Source organism: Marmota marmota, unplaced genomic scaffold, assembly GCF_001458135.2.
Source record: "Marmota marmota marmota unplaced genomic scaffold, marMar, whole genome shotgun sequence".
In the NCBI taxonomy this organism is placed as follows: domain Eukaryota; kingdom Metazoa; phylum Chordata; class Mammalia; order Rodentia; family Sciuridae; genus Marmota; species Marmota marmota.
This window is the reverse complement of record NW_026000026.1, coordinates 72,188,411-72,205,748: the sequence shown is the minus strand read 5'-3', so window position 1 is coordinate 72,205,748 and position 17,338 is coordinate 72,188,411. Positions and strand designations below refer to the sequence as shown.

The window sequence follows — 17,338 nt, the reverse complement described above, 5'->3', positions numbered from 1 at the left end:
AAACTGATCAAATAAAGCTCCCAGAACATTTTCTGGTTAAAAATTGCCTAAAAGCATTGATAATTACTGAAGCTGGGTGATGGCACATGTAGGTTAATTATACAGTTTCTCTCAATTTTTTGGTTTATGTTTGAATATTTGTGTAATATTTTTAAATTGCTGATTTAAATTGTGGGGAGGGTGACAACTCCAGAACTCTATTTTTAAGATCAAAAGTGGAACTCTCCCACTGAAAAGTGGAGTTCAGTGTTCCACTGAGAACCATTTACCTCCCCTGTACATCACAAATCCATTCCCTGTTTCTTCCAGGGAACTATATATAGGATGTAACATAAGGCAGTGTAAATAGTAAGTGCACCCTGATTAGTTTGCCTTTGTGAATTAAGGAACTAAGTCTCAGACAAAATTTAAACAAGAAACATGCTGCCCATTAGGTTCAGCCACAAGAGTAGACACAATTAGCAAACTTTACTAGGATATGAAATAGCCCACAAAAATTTGAACTTATTCTTAAACAAATTTCAAAAACAAAACAAATTATTGGCTTCAGTGCCAAAGATTAGGATTTGTATTTCCTTGTCTTCATTTACTGCTACTAGTCAAGCTAACTGCTTTGGGATTAAAAGTTATTCTTTCCACTAGTAGCATATGAAATACATTTGGAGAGATGGCATTTGACTTTTGGAAAAACCTCTTAATTTTAGACCTACAGTGAAGCCTCTTACACCAGGTTTAAGAATACTAAACTATATCTAGGTGGACAGTATGTGTAGGCAAAAATTAAGGTATGACGAAAAGGAAATACTCATACAGAGAACCACTATGGAAATTTACCACAAAAATCCTTCACATATTCCTAAGATTTCTAGCTTTCCTTTTTCCTATAGCCCCACTTAAACTGCCACTAACATCTGTTTTCAAGGCATTTAATTGGTGTCAAGAATAACAGAATAGCACCTGCCTGGTGAGATCTATTTCGCCATATGCCTCCCTGACTCCAGGTATAACATTTCATTCTTATTCAAATAAACAGGGATTTGTAAAAAAAAAAAAAAAAAATTCAGGAGAAAGGATACCCCCATGAAGACGACTAGAGAATATTGCTTTTGGGACAGGATGACCAGATGAACATTAAAATCCTTAATCAACAAAATGTCTCTTTAGCAGAAACTTTCAATGTTAATATTTCAACCTTGCATTGCTAATATTTCATTTTGTCATTTTATGGAATTTTCCAGTTTCTCCTAATTCAGGTATTTCCAATATTTTACATAAGTGCATTTATAATTTTAAGTGGAAAGTATGTAAATTATAATCTTTTTTTAAATAGGTTTTTTAAATTTGCTGATAGACCTTTATTTATTTATACATGGTGCTGAGAATTGAACCCAGCGCCTCACACGTGCCAGGCAAGTGCAAAATACTGAGCCACAGCCCCAGCCTGCAAATCATAATCTTAATTTCTGCTTAAGCTCTGTTGACCAAACTATTATTATAAAGCCCTTCCATTAAACTTGCCTTCAGCTATACATTCAGAAGATTAGTACTATTGCATGCATTCTTATTACAGATCTCAAAGCCAAAGAAGAAAATATTGAATCTGATACCCACTTAAGCACTTGTGTAAAAGGATACTTGTACTGTAAACAAAATTTTCTTAGTGCTTAAGATTGTTCCCTAGAAATATATTAGGTACTATGGAAACTAATCATCATCACATTAAAAACAGACTTTAATCCTGTATGATAGTTTAACCAAGTGCCCAAAGCAAGTCTAATAGAGTGGGAGTTCTTTGAAGATAGAGATCTGTGTCATTTAATTTTGTTTCTCAAGTTTCTAAAGTAGCTAAGCACTCTTGATATAAAACATCCTCTTGAGTCTTTTCTTTTTTTTATCTTAGACTCTTTACCAATAACAAATCACTACAGAATTTCTTTGCCAAGTTTTTATTCTAAGGAACTAATTGTTCTCTATGACATACATACCTTCTAAAGTGTCTTGGACCTTTCTTTGTAAATTTACATTCTAATATAAAACATATAAACATAACTCTATGTTATGTTTACTTGTTATTTTTATTAATGATGTACCAATAAGTACATGTATAAAGACATAAATGGTGTGACTCTACTTTGTATACAACCAGAGAAATGAAAAATTGTGCTCCATTTGTGTACTATGAATCAAAATGCATTCTGCTGTCATGTATAATTAATTATAACAAATTAAAAAAATAAAGTCAGACTTGACCAAAAAAAAAAAACCTTTCTATAAAAATATTTTCCATCTTCAAATAGTGACCCTCAGAACTTAAGTCATATTTCAGGTAGATCAATTAGCTCCAAGAAAAAGATGTCTTGTCCTTTCATTCTAAATACTTTATATGTGATAAGAGTCCAAGATTGCAGTCTGACCATCAGGGCAAACCACTGCCAATGCTTATTTGCTGAGTTATCACAGGCTAAAGACAAAAGTAGATTTATATTGCTGGAAGTAAAAATCTGAAGTTTATTTGTATTTCAAAATTTTTTCCCTTGAATGGTCCCTTTGGGTATTTTTTCCTTTTCCACATATTTTGTCTTTTTGAGGACATTTATTAGGAGTAAGTTGGATTTCTTTTTTTCTGTGTTTCAAATCTATGCTTTTCTAATTCTGCTAAATTATTTGTCATTTCCCATTTATTTTTCTCAAATTTCTCAAGTATTTCTTCTTGCTCTGGACTACATGCTAGGCAGAACCTGTTCACCTTTTTTACTGCTTCTAATATGGCCTTAATTTCTGTGGTGACTTTATATTTCTCTTCCATTTATGTAATGAATTGTTCCAGCTCACTTTTCATGACTTTTGTGGCTTTTCATTTTATCATTGAAACTCTGGAATTCTGTTTTGAGTTCTAGATTCTCTGAGGCCATTGAAAATTAAGTTTTCCAAACAGAACTGAAGAAAATATTGAACACCATATATTCACAGGTGAATATACAAAATAGATAAGGAACTCAAACAATTCAATGATAAGAAAACAACACATTTGAAATGAATAAAGGATTAGAAGACAGTCCAAGTTACCAATTTCTTATTTATAGGCAAAATAAATAAAATTATTATCTTCTTAATATGATGAACTGTGCTTTGTCATTCTGCAAATGCAGGGTAAAGCTTAATCATATCAGTGTGGGTCTTTCCAGTAGATGCTAGGAGTTTTGTGTGTACTAATGAAAATGAGTATGTTTTGGAGGAAGTTATAACTAGTTTTAGATTAAGAATGAGAAATTTGAGTGCATTTTAAAATTTGAGACAAAAATGTGTGTGTGTGTTAACATATTTTTAGTGTTCACATTTTTTTTTTCTCATGAAAGTAACAAATACTATTTTGTGCTTTTGATGAAGTTTGACTTACATACATGATTTTTATTGCTATTTTTCACTTTGAGTAGAATGTTCATTAATGCAAATTGTATTTATTTTTATATTCTAATTTTCTCTAATTTTACTTCTAGGCAGTAGGTTAAAAAACTTTTAATTTTAAAGAAGAAATAAAATGAGTAAAGGGGATGGCAGACATAATTCAGAGGTAGAGCATTTTCCTAGCATATGCAAGGCCCCAAGTTGGATCCTCAGCACTGGGAGGGGGGAAAAAGGAGGAGTAAGGAAACTGAATAGATATCTCAAAACACACCCCACCCCCTGACACACACATACACACAATGGTCAACAGGTATATGAAAAATGCTCAAAATCACTAATTATCAGGGAAATGCAAATTTAAACCACAGTTAGATATTATCTCACATCTGTTAGAATGACTGTTGTCAAAGATGAAAGAGATGTTAGTAAAGATGTGGAAAAAAGGGAATCCCTGCATGATGTTGGTAGGAATATAAATTAGTACAGCTGTAATGCAAAACAGCATGGAGGTTCCTCAAAAAGTTGAAGAAAAAATGGCCATATGATCTGGCAATCCCACTATTGGGTGTATATTTAAGGAAGATGAAACCAATATGTCAAAGAGACTACAATTTGTACTCTCATGTTCAATATTCAAAACAGCTTAGATATGGAATCAACCTATGTCTCCATCAGTGAGTCATCAGTGAGTAAATGGATAAAGAAAATGTGGTATATATACACTACAGAATACTAAAGAAGAAGGAAACCTTGTCATTTGTGATAACATAGATGAATCCAGAGGATATAAGTAAAATAAGCCAGGCACGGAAAGATAAATATCACATGATCTCATTTTCACAGTTAGTCCTCCATATCCATGGATTTCACATCTCTGAATTCAACCAACTACTGATCAAAAATACTTTTTAAAAGTTGCTTCTAAACTGAACATGCACATTTTTTCTTGTCATTATTCCGTAAACAATAAAATGTAACAAATATTTACATATCACTTACATTACATTAGGTATTATAATTAAACTAGAGATGATTTAAAGTATACAGAAGGATGTGATATGTTTTATGCACATTTTATATAAGAAACTTAATCATCCATAAGATTTGGAATCTGTGGGGGCCCTGGAGCCAATACCACAGATACCCAGGGATGATGGCACATGAAATCGAACAAAATTGAATTAATAAAAGAAGGCAATAGCGTGGTGGTTAAAAGGGGTTGGAGTGGGGAGATGTTGGTCAAAGGATACAAAATTTCAGTTAGGAGAAATAAATTCAAAAGATCTATTAACAACAATGTATTCTATTCTCAAAAACTGCAGAGTAAATTTTAAGTGCTATCAGTGCAAAAAGTATGTGAGGTAATTACTACATTAATTAGTTTTATTAAACCATTCCACAATATATTCACACTTCACAGCATGCTGTATATGATAAATATATACAATATTTATTTCTTAATCTTAAAATAATTGATTAATTAGGTTTTGTGAATCTTTTGGCTAAAGACTTCTGGTTAAAAATCTGCTTGTAAAAAATTTCAGTTGTGTATTCTCATCTGTAATTTGTCATGTATATAGTTTTTCCTTTCTTGCAATATGAATATAGATCCTATGTTGGCTCTTTTGAGCACTACTTATCTTTGAGAGAAGTTCTTCCAAGACCAGCTACTTGCAAGTAGAATATGTAATCAGATGGATAACAAATACTTTGATTTAAAGTTAAACATTATCTTTTTTTGCCATTTTGATAGAGTGTTTTGTGTGTACCATAGCTTTTACATGTCTTCAAACTGATGAGAACTGGCAACTGCAAGACAACTGGTCATTCAGAGTTTTCTCTTGAGCTTTCCTAATCCTTAGGTTCAATCCTGAAATAATGATGCATCTGCTCACTATGGCATTCAGCCCTGACTTCTATCCTATTTAGTCATAGGATTACGAGAATCATGCCTTCGGTCTCTTACCTAGATCTTTTTGTTCCAAAACAAGGAGTCATTGGTTTTGCATCTCAGTGTGAATTTCCACGTGGAAACACCGATCTACCAGGCCTTCCTGAAATCTCCAGTGGTAGGTATATTTTCACAGCATTCTCACATCTTCGTCCAATCTTCATGGCACTTGGGAAATTATCTTCATAATCATCATAGTATTATTCAAATGTTTATGGAGTTTCATCACAGATGTGGTTTTATTTTTTTTGTCTGCTGCTCTTTTTGTTATTTTTGTTGAGTGTCATGGTAGAAAAGAGACTTTTGAGTGTATGTTTTCATTTATCCATAGTTGATAAAAAAGCTCACTTTTGTTTAGTTATTGTAGGTATGTGGGAAAGTTCTGATTTTAATATTTTGAACTAATCCTCTCATTGAAATATACTTAGTTCTAATTATTTTTCCTTCAATTTTTCTGGGATTTTTTTTTAATTTTGAGGGGATTTTGCAAGTAAAAATTTGTATTACCTAGACATTTTTTAATCATTTAAATATATTTTATTCTTCTTTCTAATATAATGCATGTGTGTGTATTCGTATTTTGTGTTGTCTTAAACATCCATGATAGTATTGAATAAAGTCTATAATAAGTGTCCTGATATGCTCATGATTTTTATGGGAATAATTCTTGTATTTAATGTTTAAGATGAAATTGGCTAGTACTTTGTCACATTATTATTATTATTATTATTTACTTTTAATGACTTTTAAGTATCTTTCCTGATATTTTGTTTATCATTTTTTAAACCATCATATAGCATAAGATTGTATACACACTTTTCAGAAAAATGTTGAGAATTTTATATCAAATTACACATTAATTATGTAACAAACTGATATTAGGAAGAATGGTTAGTAGTGATTTCAGGACTTCCTTTTCAACCACACTTAAAGAAAATCTTCATCAGTAATTCAGAGGAAGATTTAATTTGAGTGCTTACCAATATGAAGCTTGAATGTAGGTAAATATATAAATGTAATTGAAACATATAGGCTGGCTCTTAATCAGTAAATTTTTGAGTTTTAAAACAAGTAAGTATAAACCAACCACAGTGGCATACACCAGTAATCCCAGAGACTTGGGAGGCTGGAGCAGAGAATTCCAAGCTCAAGGACAGCCTGGGCAAGTTAGTGAGATCCTGTCTCAAATGAAAAATAAAAAGGTCTGGGGATATAGCTCAATGGGAAAGTGCCCCTGGCTTCAGTACCTAATGCTAAAAAAAAAATAGATATAAAAGTCTAGAACTGTCTCATGTTTGACAGTTTTGTGTCTAGCAAAAAAAAAAAAAAAGAAAGAAAGAAAGACACAAAATTCTTGTTTTCAACTCATCATGAAAAATAGGTGATATGGCTTGCTATCATTTGGATATGTTTTTTTTCCCCAGAGATTCATTTTGTTGGAAGCTTGGCCCTCAATATAACAGTATTAAGAGTTGTAGGACTTTTCAGATGTGCAACCTGTGAGATTAGGTGTTAGAGTCTGTAAACAAGTCAAAATAACACCTGGCATTTTGCCAGGGGAATGTTAGAGTTTGTAAACAAGTCTGGATGGTGCCTGGCAAAATGCCAGAGGGAGCGGTTTGAGAAGTAACAAAAACAAGCCATTAAGTGTGGAGATTCCTGATTGGTTGACTGATGTATCTAGTTTATGCTAATTAGATAAGCTGTGTGGAATGTATAAATACTGCTCCTGTCCTGCAATAAACGGCTCCCACTCCTGCTGTACCAACGTACACAAGTTATTCGTCACCCCCCGATTATTCTGCTGCAGCCGGACTGCGGCAATTAGGTGATAGGGCACTACCCTCAGAAGGGATTAATGCCCATCTTGGTCTTACAGTGGTAAATTACATCTCTTGGTACTGGATTAGTTACTGTGAGAGCAGGTTGCTATCAAGCTAGCTTGACTTCCTTCCTTCACTCTCATTCTTTTTCTCTTACCACATGGACTCTCCTTCTATTTTCCATTGTGAAGGCTTCACAAGAAACTAAGTAAATGCCACACCATATTCATGAACTTTCCCACCTCCAGAACTTCAAGTCAATGTGAACCCCCTCCCCTTTTTTTTAACAACTTATCCAGTTTCAGGTATTTGGGATAGCAACAACAAAAAACCCAAGTACAACGTGGCTATTAAGTAAACATAATTTTGGACTCAATCACCACATATATATATAAAATAAAAGGATTAGACCTACTCTCTTGGAGCTGATTTGATTAACCAAAGTCTGACTTTAAGTTCTGAGGGCTACACTTTGAAGGTAAAATAGAAAACCTGTATCTTAAGCAATTGTATGAAACAATATAAAGAAATGTGTTGTTGGACATCAAACAGAAATGTAACAAATTTGCCAACCACAATGCAAAAGAGGTGGGTAGAAAAGCAGCTCTATCAGGTAAGGAAATGACACCAGATGGTAATTCAAACCCACAGAAATAAATGAAAAGAACTAGAAATGGTATATAAGAAATGTTATAAATGTATATTGCTCTTTTTTCTCTCAGCATGTCTAAAAGATATAGTAAGAATGTATTGTTGGGTTTGTTTTATATATATAAAAGATGAGTATTGGTTTTCTGTAGTAATTGTTATAAATTATCACACCCTGGGTGGCTTACAACAATTTTTCTCCTAGTTCTGGAGGGGACAAGTCCAAACTCCATTTACTGGCAGGGCTGTATTCCCTCTAGAGGCTCCAGGAGTATTCTGTTCCTTGCCTCTTCCAGGTTCACATGACCTTCTGTTCTGTGTGTGTTTTCTCTTCTTCTACCTCTTATAAAGACACTTGTCATTGGAATTAGTCATTGAAAAATCCAGGATGACCTTATCCCCAGACCCTTGACTTAATTACATCTTCAAAGATTATTTTCTAAGTAAAGTCACAGGTTCCATAACTTTTGTGGGAGCCACAATTCAACCCACCAAAAGATGTAACAGAGTTAACAATAATAGGAAAAGGTAGGAGAAATAAAGTTATATTTTATTTTATAATATTTTATATGTCACTCAAATTAATATAAATCTGAAGTAGATACTACTAAGCTAGAATGTGTATGGTAAACTCTGGAGAACTACTGAGAAAACAACTCAAATAAATACATTTTAAAACATTAAAGGAATTGCAATATTAAATTATAAAATACTCACTATAAATAAATAAGAAAGGGAGAGGCATAGGAATAAGAGAGAATGATGACACATAGGAAAGAAAAAGGAAAATGACAGGCATAAATCCAAGTGTATCAATAAAATCATTAAATGTGAATGGATTAAATAATCCAACAAAAAGTAGAATTCTTAGAGTTTGGACTATATTTTTTAAAGAAAATAAAATCCAACTATATATTGTCTATAGGAGCAAACTTTAGATTGAAAAATAAACATAGGAACCAGGCACAGGGACCCACACCTGTAATCCCAGTAGCTCTGCAGGCTGAAGCAAGAGGATCACAAGTTCAAAGCCAACCTCAGCATCTTAGCAAGGCCCTAAGCAACCCAGCAAGACCCTGTCTCAAAAAGGGAGGGGTCTGGGGGTGTGAATCTGTGGTTGAACACCCCTGGGTTCAATCCCTAGTACAAAAATAATAGTAATAAAATAAGAAAGGATGGTAAAATATATATTGTGGAAACAGCAAACACAAGAGGCATTAGGGCAATACACAATCTACAAGACAAAAAAATGTTACTAGAAATATAAAGGGACATTTTATAATGACAGGGGTGTGAATTAGGCAGACAGAACAATTAGATACATACATATACCTAAAAAAGTACCCCCAATACGTGAACTAAAAACTCATAGAAATGAAAGAAAAAATAGACAATTCAACAGTAGTTGGAGATTTTAATACTCCACTCCCAGCAATGGATAACTAGACAGAAGATCAACAAGGAAATCCATGAACAATACTAAAAACCAACCAGACCTAAAAAGATATCTGCCTCTGTCTGTTTGGGCTGCTATAAGAAAATACTATATGCTATGAAGCTCAAAAACAATGAAAATTTATTTCTGGCAGTTCTGGAGGCTGGGAAGTCTGTGATCAAGTCACCCGATTTGGTGTCTGATGATGATGATGTACTTTCCATTTCACAGATGTCATATTCTTGATGTGTCCCAACATGTAGAAGAGGCAAGGCAACTCTCTAGGGCCCAGTTTATATGAGCTCTACTCCTATTCATGAGGGTAGTGTTCTTATGACTTAATCACCTTTCAAAGGCAGGACCGCTTCATGCTGTCACACTGAATATTAGGTTTCAACATAAATGTGGGAAGGGAAGACGAAAAATTTAGATCATAGTAAAAACTATAGAACATTCATCTGTCAGCCACAGAGTACACATTCTTCTCAATTATACATGGAACATTCTCCATGATAAGATATATGCTAAGCTACAAAACAAACCAACAAATTTTAAAAGATTTCTATCATACAATGTATGTTCTTCAACCACAATGGAGTGAAATTAAAAATCAATAACCAAAATAATATGGATAGTTCACAAACAAGTGGAAATTCAACAATACATAATAACATAACCAACAAGTCAAATAATAAACCAAGAGAGAGATTAGAAAATAACCTTAGGGCTGGGGTTGTGGCCTAGTGGTAGAGCACTTGCCTAGCGTATATGAGTTACTGGGTTCAATTCTCAGCACCGCATATGAATAAATGAATAAAATAAAGGTCCATCAACAATTTAAAAATATTTTTAAAAAGAAAATAACCTTAGATGAATAAAAATGAAGACAGAACATGTTAAAACTTACAGGATACAGCTTAAGCAGGACTTAGAAATTTATAGCTGTCAACATTCTTTTAAAAAGAGCTCAAATCAATAACATAACCTTCTACCTTAAAACATTGGAAAAGTAAACTCAAATGAGAAGCAAGGAAGAAAATAATTAGAAAAGAATTTAATGAGAAAAAGAGTAAGAAAAAGCAATAAAGACAAAGAAACTACAAGTTATTCCTTGAAAAGTTCAATAAAATTAACAAATCTTTACCTACACTACCCAAGAGAAAAAGCCAAAAGTTTCAAATTACTACAACCAGAAATGAAATAAGGTACATTACTATTGACCTTAAATAAATAAAAAGAAAGATAAGGAAACTATATGAACAATTGTATGCTAATAAATGAGCAGTCTAAATGAAATGGAAAATTCCTACAAATATAGTAATACTAAAATCAAGTTAAAAAGCAAAAAAGAAATATAAAATACAAAGAGAATTAATTAGTTAAAAAGAGCTATACACAAAGGTTCAGGACCAAAATGCATCACCAATGAATTCTGTCAAACAATTTTTTTGAAATGTTGGTAGCACTGGGTATTGAACCCAGGGTGCTCTACCACCAAGCTACATTCCCAGTCCTTTTAATTTTTAGGGAGTGGAGGGTGGGGAAGGAACTTGCTAAGTTTCCCAGGCTGATCTCAAACTTGTGATCCTCCTGTCTCAGTTTCCCAAGTTGCTGGAGTTAAGCCTGGTTTCCACCAAACATTTAAATAAGTATAATATTAAACAAACATTTAAATAAATTTAATATTAAGTAAATAAGATGGTCACAATAATGCATGCCTATAATCCCAGCCATTCAGGAGACTGAACAAGAGGATTTCAAGTTTGAGGGCAGCATCAGCAACTTAGAAAGATCCTGTTTCAATATGAAAGAAATAGAAGGAGGAAGAAAAGGAGGAAGAGGGGGGGGAGAGAAAAAGGAAGAAGGAGGAGGAGGAAGGAAGAAAAGGAAAAGGAAGGAGGAGGAGAAATGAATGACTGAGGGAGGGAAGGACAGTCAGACTGGGAGTGTAATTCAGTGGTTAGACGCTCCTGGATTCAATCCTCAATATTGAAAAAATAATAAGTATCAATAACATTTCTTTACAAACTATTCCAAAGAATAGAAGGTTGAATGCTTCCATTCTGAGGCTAATATTTCCCTGACACTAAGACCAAATAAAGTTATCAGAAACAAACTATTGCCTTAATCCATTTGTGCTGCTATAATAAAATACTTGAGACTAGATAGTCTATAAACAACGAACTTATTTCTCATAGTTCTGAAGGCTGGGAAGTTCAAGATCCAGGTGCTTTCAGATTCAGTGTCTGGTGAGAATCCAATCTCTGCTGCCAAGATGGAACCTTGAATGCTGTACCTTCACATGACAGAAGAGCAAAATAGCAAAAGGGCCTCATGCTCTGGGAAGCCACTCTGACACATAAGGCCTTAATCCCATCCATGAGGGAGGAGCCCTCATAAACCACATCCTCATGACCCCAATTCTTAATATTATCACACTGGAAATTAAATTTCAACACAATTTTTTTAGTAGACACAAACTTCCAAACCACAGCAACTAGAGACAATCTCTCTTATGAATACAGTTACACAGATCTTTAACAAAATAACAGCAAACAAACTTTAGCAGTATATAAAATTAATTATATACCCTGACCAAGTAGGATTCATCCCAGGAATAAAAAAAAATTATTTTTTTACAATTCTGAAGGCTAGAAGTCCATGAATAGCTAGCAGGGGTAGTTTCTCCTGCCCGGGACTTATAAATGGCCATCTTCTCCTTGTATCTTTATGTAATCTTCCTTATGTGTGAGTTGATGTTCTAATCTCCTCTTACTACAAGATACTAGTTGTATTACATTTGGGTCTAAATTAATGGACTTAATTATCTCATTAAAGACCCTACCTCAAAATACTGGGTTTAGAATGAATTTGGAGAGGAACACAATTTAACCCATAACACACTGACTGCAGGCTCCCAACTCTTAAGTCCCAAATATAATATAATCAAGCATAGGTGAGATGTGAGGTATGGTATACTTCCTGGGGCAAAATTACATTCCTCTCCAGCTATGAATCTGTGAAGCAAGATAAGTTTTCTGTTTCTGAAATACAATGGTGAGACAGGCATAGAATAGGCATTCTCATTTCAAAAGGAAGGAATAAAACAAAATTAGCCATAAGAGGCAAGCATAACTGAACCTAGAGGGCAAAATTGTACTGACTTTTAATGCTGAAAAATAAAATCTTTTCGGTTCAGTGCTTTGCACTCTGGGCCCATTGGGGTGGTGCCACCTCTGGTCTCTCCAGAGTGGCAGCCTTACTCCCTTAGCCCTGCACCTTCTGGATCTCTGGTGGTACAGGAAGCTTTGTTAACATCTAAACCAATTTAGGGTCATTCTTCCTTTTCTTCAAACTTTTCTTTGGAGGAAAATTCATGTTCACAGCAATAGTTGTGCTGTACAATTTCAGAAGCCCAATAGCCTCTCTTTGCTTCATCCCCTCTCTGCCCCCTGGAATCCAGGCTGCCAGCATTTCTGCTGGTATAATCCCATCTCTATTCCTGATTTTGGCTGACATGGCTGATTGGTCCATAAGTCACACAGTTGTAATCTCTCCAAATGATGCTTTCTGATTTATTTGCTATTTATGAGATAGAAAACTTCCTAAATATTCAAGTTCTGGTTTCCATTTTTTCAAGTGCTGGGGCCTGAACCCAGGGCGTTATACATTTGAGACAAGCACTTTACCTCTGAGTTACATTCCTGGTCCAAGTCCTTTTTGCTTAACAATTTCTTCCTTAATTATCTCTTTCTTCCTATATTTCACTCTAAAAAGCAAAGATATATCAGACTAATCATTTAACAGTTGGCTTAAAAATCTCAACTAAATATTCAAATTTGTCATTTATAAGTTTTGTTTTCCATAAACACTGTTACACAACTAAGTCAACTTCTTGCCACTTTATAAAAAGGAGTTACTTTCCTCCAGTTTCCAATAATATGTGTCTCATTTCCACTTGAGACTTCAATAGAAACATCTTTAATATTTATATTCCTACCAACATTGTGTTCATGATATATGTATATCTCTAAAATTATAGAAGTTTTGTCTACAGTCTCTTTTATTACTGAGCTCACCAGAGTCACCTGTAGCATCCACATTTCTACCAAGAGTTTCTTCAGGTTAGTGGGCTTTTTTCCAATATGCACCTCAAAACTCTTCCAGACTTTACTCATTACCCAATTCCAAAACTGCTTCCACATTTTTAGGTATTTATTACAATAAAACTCCACTTCATGGGACCAAAGTTTGCTAAGGCTGGCATTATAAAACAACCACAGACTGGGTGGCATAAACAACAGAATTTATTTCCTTGCATTTCTGGTGACTAGAAGTCCAAGATCAGAGTGTTGATAGCATTGGTTTCTCTAAGGATTCTTTCCTTGGCTTGTAGAAGAACATGTTCTCCTAGTATCTTCACACGGCATTCTTTACATTGTGTGTGCCTGAGTCTGAATCTTCTCTTCTCTTTAGGACAACAGTTATTTTGAATTAGGATCCACTCTAATGATCTCATTACCTCTTTGAAGACCCCCTCTCCAAATATAGTCACATTCTGAGGGAGTAGAGGTTAGGACTTCACCATGTGAATTGGTAGGGGGGCTATTCAGCCCATACATAATACCATATTAACAGAATAAAAATCAAAGACCACATGATAGTCTCAATAGATGCAGAAAAAACATTTGAAAAATCCAACACCATTTCATAATTAAAAAAATTCTACAAACTATCAGCAAAAGAATTTCCTCTTTCGATAAGGACATTTATTTACAACCCATGAGCAAGAGCATGATTACAGATTAAAAACCTGTGTTCACCCTATCAACTCAGGGTTGTAGTCCTTCACCACTTCTACTCAACATTCTACTAAAGGTTCTGGTCTGAGCAATTAGACAAGAAAATGAAACCAAAAGCAATCAGATTGCAAAGGAAGATTAAAACTGTAACTATTTGGAGATAAATAATCCTGTGTATAGAAAATCTGAGAGAATGCACTAAAGAACTACTAAAACTAAAAAAACTACTAAAACTAATAAATGATATAAATAAGAATATAATTTCAATAAATAAAAATTAATCACAATACATAAGTTTCAATTAAAAAATTAAAAGTGAAATAAAATTTAAAAAGTGAATTAAAAGAAATTCTATTTAAAATATCATGAAAAAGAATTAAATATTAAACAGATTCGACAACAAAAGCATAAAGCATATTCTCTGAAAACTACAAAATATTGTTGAAATAAAGATCTAAATAAATGGAAAAAAATTCCATATGATTGAAGAAACATTCCATGTTCATGGATCATAACACTTACTATTGTTAAGATGGCAACACTCCCCAAATTGATCTAGAGATTCTACAAACTCCCTATCAAAAGTAAGCTGACTGCTTCACAGAAATTGACAAACCTCAAATTCACCTGCAATACAAAGTACCCAGAACAGCTAAAAAAAAATGTTGGAAGAAAGAAAAGATTAAAGTTGTAGCATAACACTTCTTGATTTCAAAACTTACTTCAAAGCCACAGTAAACAAGTATGGGACCGGCAAAGGATAGATATATAGACAAATAAAATAAAATGGGGATCCAGAAATGAACTCTGACATTTATCAGGCAACCAGTTGTAAAAAAGACTTCCAAACAATTCAGTGGAGAAAGAATAGTTTTTTTTAGCAAATGAGGCTGTGATCTTTTGGATATATGTTGGGATAATTGGGTCAAATGGTGGTTCTATTCCTAGTTTTTTGAGGAATCTCCATACTGCCTTCCAGAGGGTGAGCATTGCCTTTTCCCCACAACCTCACCAACATTTGGGTACTTGTATTATTGATAACTTCCATTCTGACTAGAGTGAGTTGGAATTTATTATAGTTTAATTTGCATTTCTCTAATTGCTAGAGATGTTGAACATTTTTTCAATATTTGTTGATCATTCATATTTCTTCTTTTGAGAAAGGTCTTTTAAATTCCTTTACCCATTCATTGGTTGGATTATTTGCTTTTTTGCCTTTAATTTTTTTTGAGTTCTTTGTATAGTTGGAAATTAATGCCCTATCTGTGGTATAGGTGTCAAAAGATTTTCCCCATCTGTAGGTTCTCCATTCACATTCTTGATTGTTTCTTTTTCTGTGAAGATGATTTTTTATTTGTTATCTTTAGATATACATGACAGTAGAGTGTATTTTGACATATTATTCATACATGAAGTATAACTTATTCTAGTTGGAATCCAATTTTTGTTGTTATACATGATGTGGAATTTCACTGGTTGTGTATTAATATATGAACATAGAAAAATCATGTCCAATTCATTCTACTATATTTCCTATTCCTATTCCCTCTCCCTTCCCTTCATTCCACTTTGTCTAACCCAATGAACTTCTATTCTCCCCACCCCTTATTGTGTGTTAGCATCTACAGATGCTTTTTAGTTTGATGCCATCTCAATGTTTACAGCAGCACAATTCATAACAGCTAAGCTATGGAAGCAAACTAGATGCCCATCAATAGACAAATGGATAAAGAAATTGTGGTATATATACACAATGGAATATTATTCAGCCATAAAGAAGAATGACTTTATGATATTTGTCAGTAAATGTATGGATCTGGAAAATATCACGCTAAGTGAAATAAACCAATCTCAAAAAACCAAAGGTCAAATGTTTTTGCTGATATGTAGAAGCTAAACCAAAATAAGGAGGGAGGGAAGAAGAGAAATTTAGTAGATCAGAAAAAGGGAACAAAAGAAAGGGAGGGGATAGGAATAGGAAAGATAGTAGAATAAATTAACATAATTTTCCTATGTACACATATTAAATTACCTAAGTGAACTCCACTATTGGGCCCACCCACAAGAATGGGTCCTAACTAGAATAAGATATATCCTATGCTAGTTTAACTTCATCAAAATGGATTCTACTATCATGTAAAACTAAGAAGAACCAATAAAATAAAATAAAATAAATGATGCTGTGATGACTGAACTTCTACAGGGTAAAGAATGAAGTTGGACTGCTACCTCACACGATACACAAAAAACTCAAAGTACATCAAGAACCAAAATGTAAGAATTAAAACTATATAACACTTATAAGAAAATGTAGATATAAATAAATTTATATCTATATAAATGTAGATATAAATAACACTTATAAGTCTTAGATTTGGTGGTGGCTTAGAAAAAAATAGACAACTTGGGCTTCATAAAATTTTAAAACTTGTGTTCCTTCAAAGAACACTATCATCCCCTATTTCTCTCCAGTAACTTTTCCTCTTTGGATGATAAAGATGCTCTTAATTTAATTATGGTGACGAGAGTGTATTACAGCATGTACTTAGCATATGTGAGGCCCTGGAGTCTCCAGCACCATCATTAAAAATTGATTGTGATGATAATTACACAACTCACTGGGCATACTCAAAACCAAGAAATTATACAATTAAATGGTAACTTATATATATGAATTATATCTCAATAAAGATGTTTTTAAAAGTAAAAATTTTGGGGCTACGATTGTGGCTCAGCAGTAGAGCGCTCGCCTTGCATGGGCAGGACTTGGGTTCGATCCTCAGCACCACATAAAAATAAAGGCATTGTGTGTGTCCATCTACACCTAAGAGAATAAATATTTTTTAAAAAGTAAAAATATTATCAAGAATATAAAAGGAAGGCCCAGTGCCATGCAGGTTCAAGCCAGCCTCTCAGCAACTTAGTGAGGCCCTAAGAAACTTAGAAAGACCTTGTCTCAAAATTTAAAAATTTTAAAAGGGCTAGGGATATGACGTAGTGGTTGAGTGTCCTTGAGTTCAATCCTCAGAATACAAAAAAAATGTGAAAAGGCAGCCTACTAAATGACAATATTTTGTAATACTATATCTAACAAAATACCTGTCAGAATATAAAGAACTCTTACAACTCAAAAATAAAGAGGCAAATAAACCAAGTTTTAAAAGGGCATAAATCTGAATATTTTCCCAAATATTATATACAAACAACTAGTGAGCACATCAAAAGAGGCTTAACATCATTAAACATCAGGGAAATGAAAATCAGACCCATCGTG

The 17,338-nt window shown here is 33.6% G+C and overlaps 3 protein-coding genes across 3 annotated transcripts in view; all 3 read right to left on the bottom strand.

The window, feature by feature from the left end:
* LOC107141808 (protocadherin alpha-3) overlaps positions 1 to 17,338 on the bottom strand; it is a 200,234-nt gene that overhangs the window by 84,809 nt on the left and 98,087 nt on the right.
* LOC107152150 (protocadherin alpha-8-like) overlaps positions 1 to 17,338 on the bottom strand; it is a 137,123-nt gene that overhangs the window by 58,735 nt on the left and 61,050 nt on the right.
* Positions 1 to 17,338, bottom strand: part of LOC107152264 (protocadherin alpha-9-like) — a 133,730-nt gene that overhangs the window by 58,736 nt on the left and 57,656 nt on the right.